The sequence below is a fragment of the Eptatretus burgeri genome, chromosome 8 (assembly GCF_056783735.1).
Source record: "Eptatretus burgeri isolate ZD-2024b chromosome 8, Ebu_testis_v1, whole genome shotgun sequence".
Taxonomy (NCBI): Eukaryota; Metazoa; Chordata; class Myxini; order Myxiniformes; family Myxinidae; genus Eptatretus; species Eptatretus burgeri.
Genome location: NC_140968.1, coordinates 51,310,736 through 51,325,893, shown reverse-complemented (window position 1 = coordinate 51,325,893; position 15,158 = coordinate 51,310,736). Strand labels below are relative to the sequence as shown.

Below are 15,158 nucleotides of genomic sequence, written 5' to 3'. Positions count from 1 at the left end.
TCTAGCCAAAAAACAAGTTCTTTTGAGGTTTTCAAGTTGCTAGTCATATCCGCTCCTTACGGAAGTGAGATGATTTGTTTTCAGAATTGGCATAGTTTTCCACTTGTAATGCACCCCTCCCTCCAGCAGGGGTCAGTGATTAAGCCACTTGCACTATTCGACATGCACAGGTGAAAATCACAGGTTGTCTCTCCACACACGTGGGAGGAGGGTAGGGGAGGGGGGAGGGCGTAAAACCCAATGCACATGATCTGACCCTGGGTACCCAAAATATGAATGCAAAATTTGATGGAGGTCAATTACATAACGATATTGATTCTATAATGGACATCGACATTCTTTTTTTTTTTACAAGTGTGGATCGGCTCGCTATGCTCGCTTCTCCACACATCGTTACACAGATTCACATTAAAGATTTGTTGCGTTATCATGATTTATACCAATCATCATACAAACATTTCATTTGTACAAATGTATGTGTAATATTCGTGATATTATATTTGTTTGTAATTTATTTGCAACATAAAAAGGTCCAAGTGGTCTAAAGCTTTAAATGGTCAATAGTCTCAGTTGTCGATGTCTAATATGTCTGAAGGCTGTGAGGGTGGTCTAAAGGTAACTAAGGGGTGCAAAGATCGAAAGATTCTTGGGATCAAAAGGGTATAACGGGTCAAAAGGGTGAAGGGATCAAAAAGGTGCCAAAAGTGTTGAAAGGGTCTGAAAAGTAAAAGGCGTTTTAAGGGGTCTTAAAGGATCTAAAGGGTCTTCAGTATCTTAGGGTTCTTGGTGTTCCACCCTTCAAGGTCTTAGGGTTATCTGGGGTCTTAGTGTATTGTGTGCTCCCAACTGTGTATTCTTTCATGCTCATTCTACTTATTTTGCTCCTCCATCTAAGGCTCAGATTTTTTTTTGGCCTACCCGTTTTTTTCCCCCCCACAACTGTTTCCCATACCCACAAAATGTCTCCAATTTTCTGTCCCATTATCCACCACTCTCACTTCACTATTCTCCCCCTGTCCCACCAGCCCTTCTCCTCTCCCACTGTGTCTGCTTTACCATGGTATGCTTTCACCCTTTCTGCTTTACTATGGTCATGCACTTTTGAAATCATGTTTGTGGAGCAGACAGGGGTGAAATCCAACTTGATTTGAAATAAGACTGAGCTCATATGTGACCATCATAATTCATAAAGACATTGATGTTTTCTTGACAGAAACATGGCTGAAAAGGGATGATAATGTCATACTTAGCGAGATATGTCCACCTGGTTTTTCGGGTCTTGGTGGTCCAGAGGAAGCTGAAAACTGTGGTGGTGGGATTGCTGCCATCTACAGATCTTGCCTGAAGCTCAGGTTGAGGACTGATGTTATCCCATCAACAGGATCATTGGAGTATGCTATAATCTCCAAGGGAGAAATCAACATTTTGGTCATTTATAGACTTCCCTTGTCAGCTTCTTTGAAGTCAGCAGATTTTCTGTAGGAGTTTGAGGAGTTACTAGCTATGCTGACCCGCTGCCAGGGAAGCAGATTGTCATGTGTGATTTCAACCTCCATGTTGACTCCCCAACAAAGCCAGCAGTGAGAAGGTTCAACACAGTTTGTCTTCTTTGAACTTCAAAACAACTGGTGCATGTACCTATACATCACTTAGTGCATACCTTTGATCTTGTGACAGCTAAGGATGGTGACTCTCTCATAAAATCATGTCATGTTGATCAATTACAACTCTCTGATCACTACATGGTACACTGTGTGTTGAATTTAATAATACCAGTACTTGCAGAAAGATGTGTTTTCTCTGCGCAGGTACTAATTAATTGATCACAAAAAGTTCACCATTTATCAAGTGACTAAAATGGAATTCATATTGGAAAGCACCAACTATAATGCAAATGATCTTGTTTGGTAATACAATGAAACCTGCCACGAAGTTCTTGATGTACATGCTCCTATGACAACGAAGAGGTACTGTGTAAGTCTCAAATCTAACTGGTATGATGACTATATAAAGGAGTCTCGCTCTGAGTGAAGATGGCGCAAGATGCAATCAGATGCTGATCGCAGAAAGTTCATTGAATCCCAACATAATTTTTGTGAGACCGTTTCGGCTGCCAAGAAGGATTATTATGATGAAAAACTCTAATTGTAACACCAAAGAAATGTACAAGCCGAAATGAATCACTTAATTCTAACTACACTGGGGGGGGTAGGGCGGGGAGAATTGGAGCACTCCTGCACTCGACATTTTTCCCAATTTTTTCGCAATTTCATGACTTCAATTTCAACGAGAGGGAGAGCACTCGGTAGAGTGAAAAACCTCCGCCGCCAATACTGCTAGGTCACTCAAGTGAACCTGATATCCTATTCATTCAATTTAACGTCAACAGTGCTCACAGAGTTGTAGTTTGCAACTTTCCCTTTTACTTTTAACTTTTACATACTCAATTAATTCGTCATAACTAGATTCCTTGAGACAGAAATTGATTTTACGTGGGTATATCCACCTGAAGTTCCAAAATCAGCCGCAATTATAATTTCGGCATGTTTTTTTGTTGGAAATCACTTATAACATGTGGAAATGCAAAAAAATAAAAATAAATAAAAAGTAAAATCTAAATTTTGTTGAAAAAAAAGTTGCAAAAAAAATTTTTTTTCTCTAACAATTTTTTTGGCGGGGGGGGTTGGAAATCACTTAAAACATGTAGAAATGCAAAAAAAAAATTCAAATATTTTTTTCAAAATGGCCGCCATAGCGGCCATATTGGAGTTTGGACAAGTCCAAAATCTAATGTCATGATCCTTGGACCATACCTAATCCCCCCACCAGGTTTTGTCGAAATCCGTCAAGGAGTTTTTCCGTAATACTGTTCACAAACAAACAAACAAACAAACAGAAAGGGGTGAAAACAGTAATCTCCAATCTTCGATGGCAGAGATTAACTAGAGGGGGAGCACTCGGGAGAGTGCAAAACCTCCACCGCCAATACTGATGGGTCACTCAAGTGAACCTTATATCTTATTCATTAAATATGTCAACAGTGCTAACAGAGTTATAGTTCTTTTCTCCAACATTTTTTTTTGGGGGGGGGGGGGTTGGAAATCACTTAAAACATGTAAAAATGAAAAAAATATCTCAATTTTTTGGGGGTTGGAAATCACTTAAAATATGTAGAAATGCAAAAAAAAAAAATTTTCTCTAACAATTGTTTTTTGGAGGGTGTAACAATTTTTGGGGGGGTTGGAAATCACTTAAAACATGTAGAAATGCAAAAAAATTCTCTTTTTTGGGGGGGGTTGGAAATCACAAAACATGTAGAAATGCAAAAAAAAAAAAAAATTCTCAAACAATTTTTTTGGGGGGGTTGGAGATCACTGAAAACATGTAGAAATGCAAAAAAAAAAATTTCTCTAATCATTTTTTTTTGGGGGGGTGGGGGACCAAGTCCAAAATTTAATGGCATGATCCTTGGACCATACCTACCCCCCCCCCCCACCACCAAGTTTCGTCGAAATCCGTCGAGGAGTTTTTCCGTAATACTGTTCAAAAAAAAACAAACAAACAAACAAAGAAACAGACAGAAAGGGGTGAAAACAGTAACCTCCATCCATCTTCGAAGATGGCGGAGGTTAATTAGGATTTCAATTAGGAGCGAATATGATTTCAAGTTCTCCTCATAACTTTTTCCTCGAGGATCTTGCACACATTTTAATACCACATTCGTCCAAATGGGACTGACCGTTCAGGTGTCACGTGACGATTCGTAGTCAAATGTCCTACAAAAGCTGCAATTTTTGCACATGTTTATGCACAACAAAACATATCGTCGACCGAGAATTAACAGGGTCTATCTGACATTTCATTCAAATTTAGAAGTCCATGTGGAAGGGCAACAGAGGAAACTAAGTAAGATTATTTTATGTAACCTTTATATGTACCTGTTATGTAGCACACGATATGAAAATTAGATGTTATGAGATAGCAGCAATTCCACTTTGAATTTTTGATTTCATTTTTCTCAAACTTTAAAAAAGTGGAGTTGGACCCTGTTAATTCTAACAATAAAATAGATCAAGATTTTCAACTTGACATTATGAAAAGAAAAAAAAAACACGATTTTTGACGGACAGCGACAGAGCACGGGCCACCCGCCCAGGGCGACGGAGCACGGGCCACCCGCCCAGGGCGACGGAGCACGCGCCACCCGCCCAGGGCGACGGAGCACGCGCCACCCGCCCAGGGCGACGGAGCACGCGCCACCCGCCCAGGGCGACGGAGCACGCGCCACCCGCCCAGGGCGACGGAGCACGCGCCACCCGCCCAGGGCGACGGAGCACGCGCCACCCGCCCAGGGCGACGGAGCACGCGCCACCCGCCCAGGGCGACGGAGCACGCGCCACCCGCCCAGGGCGACGGAGCACGCGCCACCCGCCCAGGGCGACGGAGCACGCGCCACCCGCCCAGGGCGACGGAGCACGCGCCACCCGCCCAGGGCGACGGAGCACGCGCCACCCGCCCAGGGCGACGGAGCACGCGCCACCCGCCCAGGGCGACGGAGCACGCGCCACCCGCCCAGGGCGACGGAGCACGCGCCACCCGCCCAGGGCGACGGAGCACGCGCCACCCGCCCAGGACGACGGAGCACGCGCCACTCGCCCAGGGCGACGGAGCACGCGCCACCCGCCCAGGGCGACGGAGCACGCGCCACCCACCCCAGGCGCCGGAACACGGACCACATATTTACGCATCTTTCTCCACCATCTCTATCTCATCGACTGTGGACGCACAGGATCAATCTGCATGGGCAAGCCAGACCAACCATTATTTTCAGAGCGAATCCAAAGAGTGAACCTAAGAGTGAAATGTACTGACTCGCACCACACATCTTCCACCTGCACCACACTAAACCCCACGCTGCATTACACTTGCACCTTCCACTCCCACACCATGGACACTCTCAGTATTTCTCCCTCCTTCCCCTTTCCGAAGCATTTTAGGTTGCGCAGGCAATTTTTGGGATGCTGGTGCTCAAGCAGATGGTGGCGAACCCTATCAATAATTATCCGAGCAAAGACCTTGCCCGGTACTGAGAGCAGCGTCACCCCTCGGTAGTTGTTGCAGTCTTGGTGATCACCCTTCCCTTTCCAGAGAGGGACAACAAGGCCCCTCTTCCAGTCAGTTGGGATGATGCCTATGTTCCAGGCAGAGCACAGAACTGCAGGCAACGACATGAGTACAGCATTTCCACTAGCCTTGAGAAGTTCAGCATGGATGCCTAAAAATCCCAGGAGCTTCACCCTATTTCAACCGGTTCACCGCAGTCTGTGTTTCCACAAATGAAGGTGGACCAGAGTTGATCGGAGGGTCAGCAACAGGGCTAGTAACACCTCTGACATCCAACTCAACAGCTGGTGGATCAGCCTGGTGCAGCCACTCAAAGTAACCGGCCCAGCGGACCTTAACTTCGGACTCCTCTGACAAGAGCCCACCACCCTCTGCTCTAACTGCAGTACACCTTGCGATGGGATTGGAAGAATGTAATGCGTGAATTCCCATGTAAGCAGGACGAGAATCACTTGACCATGGTTGATGCAATACCCCCTCACATATTCCTTGCACATAGGCCTCCTTGTCCACCCTGAGTGCACGTGAAGTTTAATGTCTCAGCTCCCTGAACAGCTCAGCTCTGCCATTCAGCCTGACCCGGTGACTCTGGTCACTGGTATCCAGTGTCCCTTGAGAGACAAAATTCTTCTTCGCCCTACAGTGAGTTCCAAGACATCCACCGGCAACATCAAAGACAGTGGTCTTGAAGGCACTCCACAACTCTTCAGGATGCCCCAAAGCACCCAGACCCCACAAATCTCCACTCAGCCTGTTCGCAAACTTCTCAGCTACACTCTCATCCTTAAGCATGCGAACATCCTGGCTAGGCTGGGATGGTACCATTCTCCTGGATTTAAGCTGCAACTTCAGAGTTGCAACAACAAGCCTGTGGTCAGTATTGAGGAACTGAGCACTCCGGAAGACCCTGCAGTTCTGGATTATCCTCCAGCAACCATCATCGAGCACATGGTCAATCTATTTTGCCACACCACCAGCACTGGAATACCAAGTCCGGCAATGAGCTTGTGGGCGCTGAAACCATGAACCAGCCACCCTAAGTCCATGACTTCTTGCAAAGTCAAGGAACTTAGTGCTATTCTGGTTCACAGTTCCAGACCCATGGGGACCAACACATGTCTCATAACCATCCCTATCAGTTCCAGTCGATGCATTGAAATCCCCAAATACTGGAAGAGTATCGCGCCTGGGGCACTGATCAACCAGACTCGTGCGTGGCATAGAATGCGTCCTTCACAGTGAGTTCACTCACCTCAGTCGGAGGATATACAGAGACCAGGGAAATGACACCGAAGGAGTGATGAATCCTTCATCTCACAATACGGTCGTTGACCGGTGTTACCTCGATTATCATTGGGGTCAGCTTATTGGACACATCTGCAGCAACTCCTTGGGAATGGTAACCATCAGAGCGACCAGACCAATTGTAGGTTTAACCACCCACCATGATATCGCCGCAATCCAATCTCCGAACCTCAGAGAGTGCTGCAATACCGATGGCCAAACACTTGAGTTTAGATGATAAGAGAGACAAGTGATCATCCTCTTCTCGGGATAGGGCATTCCAGGCACCCACCTGAAGGGACCACCTCAGGTTAACCCAAGGAGACCGCAGTCTCGTGGATGACACCTCAGCACCACCCCGTACACACTCCGCAATCTGCCTCTGGAAGGTTACCCTGTGGTTTACCTCCTATTATATCAAAGATTTGGGGTCCTGAAGGATTTTCCCAAATCCCGTCATCCGGTGAGCTACCCTACGAAGGGTAGCTGCACAGGAGGTACTCCAACAGAGTGGGTTTTCAGATTTATTTTTGCTTTTGGTATGTTTTGCAGAATTAAGTGTTTTACGGTGGGTGGAGTGCAAATCCTGCCACCAACCTCAGAATTAAAAGTTACCCGACTGCAGGAGGACGTCCGTAGACACAATTGGGCACTAGATATGGATGGCCGTTGGCTCACAAGGAGCTCCTCCGCCCTTTGGCAGGTTTTGTTTTTAATCCTGCTGGGTGTCCAGACCATGCACTCTCCTCACCAAGAAACTTGGTGGGGGAGACGGTTTAGTCGCCGAGAACCCAAGCATGAAACAAGTTAGTGCAGCTTTACATGGTACCTGAAGCAAATCACAGATCTAATCTGACCTGACCTGACATGATATTAAGTGCCAGTGTGACGCAAGGTATGTGGGCCATACGTCTTTGAGATTGAAGGATCGCATTGAACAACACATCCCTTTGGGGATCAGACGGGGTCATTCAACCAGAGACAACCAACTCAGGCTTGTGAGAATGTACATAGTATGACAACTATTCCTTGTGCCTCTGCAATTGGTTACCATTTACTGAATATTCCTCAGTGTGCAGAGCAATATCATATTGGCTGGTTTAACTCCAACTCCTAATTTAAATGAGAAATATACCGGCAGTTGAATGTTTTTGAAAAAGGTGCAGAAATATTTATTTATACCCGACCGTGTATGTTTTTTGGTTGTTGTGTGTTTCTTAATACCATGTCGAGGCGCGGGTCAGAGTTAACACAGAGAACATTTAACGAGGCAGGAGCCAAGTGGGTTGGGAGAGGGAAGCATAAAATGGTGGGGAACAGAGACAATAGATCTGTGGAAGGGAGAGGGATGGGGCAGGGTACATGGGGAAACAAGATGGACACTACAGGGACTTTCAGGAAGGAAAGCAGGGAATTTGAAGACAGTGGGTTTGGGTAGATTAACAGGGGTAGAGAAAAATCAATATTTTGGATGGGGGAAAGATATGAGATGGTGGTGAACAGCTGTTTTGAAGACCATTAGGGAGGGAGGAGTGGGATTGAAAAGAGTGTAGGAGTTTGCTCCAGAGGTGGGAAGAAAGAGGAACGAGAGAGTGAAGGTGAGCAGTAATTCTTGATTTTGGTACTTTCAGCAGAAGGGGGTTTTTGGTGGACCATGAGCACCCTACGAAATATCGAGGGTAGGGGGAACAGAGCACAGACAGAGCAGGGGAGGCCGGATATGAGATTGTAAAAGACAGAAAGACCACCCACCTGCCTCCGGTGAGAGAGTGAGAGACCCAAAGACTCGGCTTCATCGCGGGAGATTACAATGGTCCTAAAAGTCTTGGTTTCCACAGCGTAAAGTCAAGCTAGGTGTGAAGCAGGAGCACCATCCCAAAGTGGAGAGCAGTACTCCAGCAGACTGCGGATGAAAGCTTTGTAAGTGGTTCGAAGCTCAGGCATGCCAAGGAAGGACTGTGCACGATGTAGGATGCCCAGTTGGCGACTGGCTTTGGAGGCCAGCTTGGAGATGTGGCTTTCCCATGAATGATGTTTGCAGATAGTGAGGCCTAAAAGCTTGAATGAAAGGACTTCAAGGGGATTATTGAGAAAGTATAGGGGGGTTTCCAGATTGTCATTTTGGAGAAACAGCATGCGGGTGTGAGCTTTGTCAGGATTGAAAGCATGTTACAAGTGTTTGACGAGCTTCTGATTTTATCTAGGTCTGGAGAGTGAAGAGTCTGCTACCTGCTGATCAGAGGGATGAAAGATGGTACGGCAGAGGGTGGAGTCATCAGCAAAGAGATAAAGAGGATTTTCCAGTGTCTGAGAGATCATTGATGAAAAACAGAAAAAGCACAGGGCTTTGAGGAAAAACAAAAAGTACATTGAGAAACTCCTGCTTGGACAGGAAGAGGAGATGAGAGGCAGCCATTAAGAGCCACGTGTTGACTGCGACAGGAGAGCAATTCCACGAGCCATGAGTGAAGATTGCCTTTGATACCATAATGAGAGTTTGGTGAACAGTGTGGGATGCTAAACCGTATCAAAAGCTCGCAATATATCTCATGAGATGACTGATCTCAAGTATGGCATTTAGAACCTCCATCCATTGTTGGGAAAGCAGAAGCAGCATGTCCAAGGTAGAGTGACCTAGTCTAAATCCAAATTGATGGTCAGAAATTTAGCCATTCGAGAAGAGGAAGGATTCGATGTCGGAAGCGATGATCGATTCCATAACATTGCTGATAATTGGGAGCAGGTTGGTCTAGAGTTGCATGGATCAATTTTTTCACCTTTTTCATGCAGAGCGATAACAGTTATGCTTGGTGTTGGCTTATTGGTTGGGGTGGTGGGCTTAGGATCCGAGGGTCCCTATTTCAAATCCCGCTCGGCCGTTGAATTAATACCAGGTGGGATTGACTCAGCCTGTCATCCTTCCAAGGTCGGCAAAATGAGTACCAGCTTGCTGGGATGATTGAGCAATTTTAATATCTTGCATCGGAGTGAGGACCCATCCAGGATTGTGCCCAATAGCACAGGAGACTGCTTCGGTAGCACCAATGCTCTGCATAATGCATGGTTCCAATGGATGGATGGTAATGTTTGCTGATTTCCATGCAAATGGAAGATGATCTTGAGTAAATTAGAGGGTGAGCAAAAGCAGAAGAGCAGGTTTTTAGAACACGAGGGCTGATGGTGTCTGGACCGGTTGCAGAATCTGAGTCGAGGTTTAACAACAAGCTCTCCACCTTATCAGGAGAAAATGACGCAGAGTCCAGGAACAGCTGGGTGTGACTGGGGAAGGTGGGTACAGAAAGTGATGACTTTAAGACACAAGATTTATAAGAAAATACAGAGTTTAGGCATTCAGAGAAACACAGCCCGGACATGTACGGATACAACGCAGTCCCGAAACAAACTCCCGCCCTGACACATCGTGAGACAAACTCCCGCCCGGACACGTCCGGAGCTGAGCTGTCCGAAAGCAAACACCACCTGGACAGGTACGGAGAGAAGAGAGAGCGAGAGAGGTGGGTGGGGGGGAGGGGGGGAGGGGAGTTAACAGAGAGAATACGTTATGCTGCATGAAAAACACACACACACACATACACACATACACACATACACACATACACACATACACACATACACACATACACGCATACACACACATACACACATACACACATACACACATACACACACACACACATACACACACACACACACACACACACACACACACACACACACACACACACACACACACACACACACACACACACAGTGCTTGGCCGATATCTTCAGGAATCGGAAAATTGGAGTCAGTGCGATTACAGACTGCAGTATGTACTAGATACAACCCAAAAGCCTTGTACAGCTTTCACTCGTGTTTTGGAGCAATTTCAATAACAAGGTATAAAAACAATGTTGCACTATCGATGTTTCAGGGCGATGTGCAAAAACATTAATCTTTATAAATAGCTGCCAATCGGCATGTGATGGGTGCAAAAAAATGAAATAAAAATTGGCTCCACAATTTGGAAAAGATGTTAATATGGCAAACGGCTCGGAAAAGATGTTAATATGGCAAACGGCTCGGAAATTGGGTGTTATCAAAGATATTTTGCTTTGAAACTCACAAAAACAAAATAACCACATAACCTTTGTAAATGATGTACCTCTACCTTGTAGCAAATGCCGACTATACATCCCGATTGGGAGACGAACTGTAGCGCTATCGACTGTAGGGCGCTCGGCAAGAAACTTAAGCACTCCAATTATATGGTTGATAAGGAATGAATGGCCACGCTGTGGCTACATACCATATGCAGTTAAAGGATCCCTTTAACATTAAAGCTGATCTTCACCATGCCCACAGCAGTTAAAGAAATTCAATGAAATCATTCAAATAAAAACTTTATCCACAAAAGAGTTACTGTTTCACGTAGAACAACCCTGGAGACGTCGCAAAGTTTAATCGCCCGTGATATAAACATTGCAGATAATCCGCCACGTTGCCTGCTCGTCTGTGCACATATCACATGGTACATCGGTTCGTGGTCTGCCAAAATGTTATAACTTTATTTTAAAATGCCCGTTTTTCACCAGATCTGCTTTTATTCCCCATAGGGCACCTTGCAAAACCTTCGAAAATATAGACGCAGATCTGGCAGAAGCTATGGATAAGCAGTTCCTCTGGGCTACAGGCACGAGGTCAAGCAGAAAATGCATTTCAACATAAGGATCAATTAAGCTGGTTAATTTTGGCACATTCCTAAATCTTTTGTACACTCAATATAATTCTCCAAACAGTAGAAAAATGTTTAATGCTTTGGAGGTTTCAAATTTTCATGTATATACAAACAGAAGAAGGGACAATAGCCCTGCATGCTTAAAGTAAATAGGTATATGGGCTTAGTTACAAGACTCGTTATTTCGTTAAATTATATGCCTGGCGTTGGCTTAATGGTTAGGGTGGTGGGCTTTGGATCCTACGGTCCTGAGTTAAAATCCCACTCAGTTGTTGAATTGATACCAGGTGGGGTTAACTCGGCCTGTCATCCTTCTGAGGTTGGCAAAATGAGTGCCAGCATGCAGGCATACTGTGTCGGAGTGGTGACCCGTCCAGGATTGTGCCCAATAGCCAAGGAGACTGCTTAAGCAGCACCAACACTCTGCACAGAGTATGGTCCCAATCTCTTCGGACTCTCCTCCTACATGTTTATTGTGTGTTCCTAGTTTGGTTTTGTTTCAAAAATCGTGCTATTTTGTGAGTTTTGGTCGACCTTCTTTTATCGGGCTCCTTGAGGCCTACCCGTCCTTCCGGTCGAGGTGTGCGATTGTTTTATTTGTATTCTCTCCCTATTACCATCAATTCCTATTTTCCCAATGCCCCCCCCCCTTCTATCCCTCACAACAACACACTCTGTTTCTTGTCTTGCTTGCTTAAAGAATCCTACATGACTAATGAAAAACAAAAAAATAATTACAAAAAAACAACAACCCTTTCTCACTCCCTACCCACGAGTACCGATCCTTATTCTCCTTCTCCTTCTCCTTCTGCCAGTACACCATCTTTCTTCTATTTGAGCTGACCCACTCTCACCATTACCTTCATGATTTCTTCCTACAACCTTCCATTCTCCAATCTTATCTAATCTTCAAAAATGCATCAATTTATTTTTTATTTTATCATCAATATCAATATTTTATTATGCATCAATAATTTTCCTTGTATCCTTCTTAACTATTCACCTCAAACCACGTGCCTCTCTCTACCCTCTTCCTGTTACTTTTCATTGATCCAGCAGCTTCACTCTGCATCTAACGTTCCAAATTCACCATACACATCCACGATTTTACTTCAACCTTTCTTTTCCGAATCTTATGCAATCCTTATTTTCTCTTCTTCTTCTTCTTTTGGCTAGCTCCCGTTAGGGGTCGCCACAGCAGATCAACCGTCTCCATTTCGCTCTATCCTCCACATCTTCCATTGACACTCCAACCACCCGCATGTCCACCCTCACCGTATCCATGAACCTCTTCTTTGACCTTCCTCTTCTGCTCCTGCCTGGCGGCTCCATATTCAACATCCTTCTCCCGATATACTCCGCTTCCCTCCTGTGCACATGTCCAAACCATCTCAATCTCGCCTCTCTCACTTTGTCTCCAAACCGTCCTACCTGCGCTGTCCCTCTAATATACTCATTTCTTATCCTATCCATCCTCTTCACTCCCAACGAGAATCACAGCATCTTTAACTCTGCCACCTCCAGCTCCGCTTCCTGTCTTTTTGTTAGTGCCACCGCCTCCAAACCATACAACATAGCTGGTCTCACTACCGTCTTATATACTTTCCCCTTCACTCTTGCAGCTACCCTTCTGTCACAAATCACTCCTGCAACTCTTCCCCAACCACTCCATCCTGCCTGCACTCTCTTTTTCACTTCTCTCCCACACCCTCCGTTACTTTGGACAGTTGATCCCAAGTATTTAAACCCATCCACCTTCCCCACCTCAACTCCTTGCAACCGCACCATACCACCAACCTCCCTCTCATTTACGCACATGTACTCCATCTTACTCCGACTGACTATCATTCCCCTTCTCTCCAGTGCGTACCTCCACCTCTCGAGGCTCGCCTCAGCCTGCTCCCTACTCTCCCTACAGATCATGATGTCATCCGCGAACATCATAGTCCATGGAGACTCCAGTCTGATCTCGTCCGTCAACCTGTCAATCACCATTGCAAACAGGAAAGGGCTCAGAGTCGATCCTTGGTGCAATCCCACTTTAACCTTAAACCGGTCCGTCATTCCGACCGCACACCTCACCGCTGTCACACTGTCCTCATACATATCCTGCACGATCCTCACATACTTCTCCACCACTCCCGACTTCCTCATACAATGCCACAACTCCTCTCTTGGCACCCTATCATAAGCTTTCTCTAAATCCACAAACACACAATGTAACTCCTTCTGACCTTCCCTATACTTCTCCATCAACATTCTCAAAGCAAACATTGCATCAGTGGTGCTCTTTCCTGGCATAAACCCATATTGCTGCTCACAGATTGTCACCTCTCCTCTCAACCTAGCTTCCACTACTCTTTCCCACACCTTCATGGTGTGGCTTAACAACTTTATCCCTCTGTAATTTCCACAGCTCTGCACATCACCCTTATTCTTGAAAATCGGAACCAGTACACTTAATCTCCACTCCTCCGGCATCCTCTCACTTTCCAAGACTTTATTAAACAATCTGGTTAACAACCCCACTGCCATCTCTCCTAAGCACTTCCATGCCTCCACTGGTATACCATCTTGGCCAACCGCCTTTCCACTTTTCATAGCAGTCCTCACTTCATCCTTACTGATCCACCCCACTTCCAGATTCACTATCTCTATCTCTATCTCTATCTCTATCTCTATCTCTATCTCTATCTCTATCTCTATCTCTCTCTCTCTCTCTCTCTCTCTCTATATCTCTCTCTCTCTCTCTCTCTCTCTCTCTCTCTCTCTCTCTCTCTCTCTCTCTCTCTCTCTCTCTCTCTCTCTCTCTCTCTCTCTCTTCATTCATCAGCTCCTCAAAGTACTCCATCCACCTTCTCAACACACTCTCCTCGCTCGTCAGCATATTCCCATTTGCGTCCTTTATCACCCGAACCTGCAGCACATCCTTCCCAGCTTGGTCCCTCTGTCTTGCCAATCGGTATAAATCCTTTTCCCCTTCTTTTGTATCCAACTTCTCATACAGCTCGTCATATGCCTTTTCCTTGGCCTTTGCCACCTCTCTTTTTGCCTTTCGCCACCACTCCTTGTACTCCTGCCTACTTTCTTCATCTCTCTGACGATTCCACTTCCTTTTCGCCAACCCCTTCTTCCTTATACTTTCTCGTTCCACCACCAAGTCTCCTTATCTTCCTTGCTCTGTCCAGATGTCACACCAAGTACCTTCCTAGTTATCTTTTATGCAATCCTTATTTTCAAAAATTATAATAATAAGAATAATAAGAATAATAATAACAACTAGCCGAAACCCCGTCACAGACGGATTCCGTTCCATGAGCCCAATATGACAACCAGTGGCGACTGTTGTAAGAGCCGGATCCCAGTCGATGTACTCCATGGACTTACCTAATGAGGCCTACAAAACGTCCTTGTACACGCCTTTTTTGTTGCACACTACTTCCTTGTGAAGAAGTCCCCTGATTTGTGCACGTGTCTACTTTGACGTACAAACACCGTGTCAAAACTTCTCAGGTCGCAGTACCAAGAAAAACGTGACGCGACCGCTAGGAAGAGCACAAAATTGGTCCTTCAGTATTAATATATAGATACAATGTTTCTTGTTGCTTTTTTTTATGTCAAATTTACATTCTGAGGTAGTCAGCATGTGCAGAAGAGGGTTTTACATTGCAGACGCTATTTTCGAGGAGTGGAATTACACCTCTCAGCGGTGACGGTCTGTCGACGACAGACGTAATGACGTCAGCGAATGACCGATGAGGTCATGACGTCCTTACGCCTCTCAGCGGTGACATCACACGTCGCCATGTAAACGAATGTAAAACGAAGTGTTTATTCTGCTTCAGAGTTGAAAGTTGACAGTTGCCACTATGTGCGATGCACTCTTACAGGTACGAAGTTTTTCAGTCCAGGTCACAGTACCAAGAAAAACGTGACGCGACCGCTAGGAGGAGCACAAAATTGGTCCTTCAGTATTAATATATGGATAATAATAATAATACATAATTCACT

The 15,158-nt window shown here is 45.5% G+C and overlaps 1 protein-coding gene across 4 annotated transcripts in view; it reads right to left on the bottom strand.

Annotated features, from left to right (window-relative positions):
- The window catches only part of LOC147021727 (uncharacterized), a 236,041-nt gene that overhangs the window by 210,660 nt on the left and 10,223 nt on the right, over positions 1 to 15,158 (bottom strand). The gene's annotated exons all lie outside the window — the stretch shown is intronic.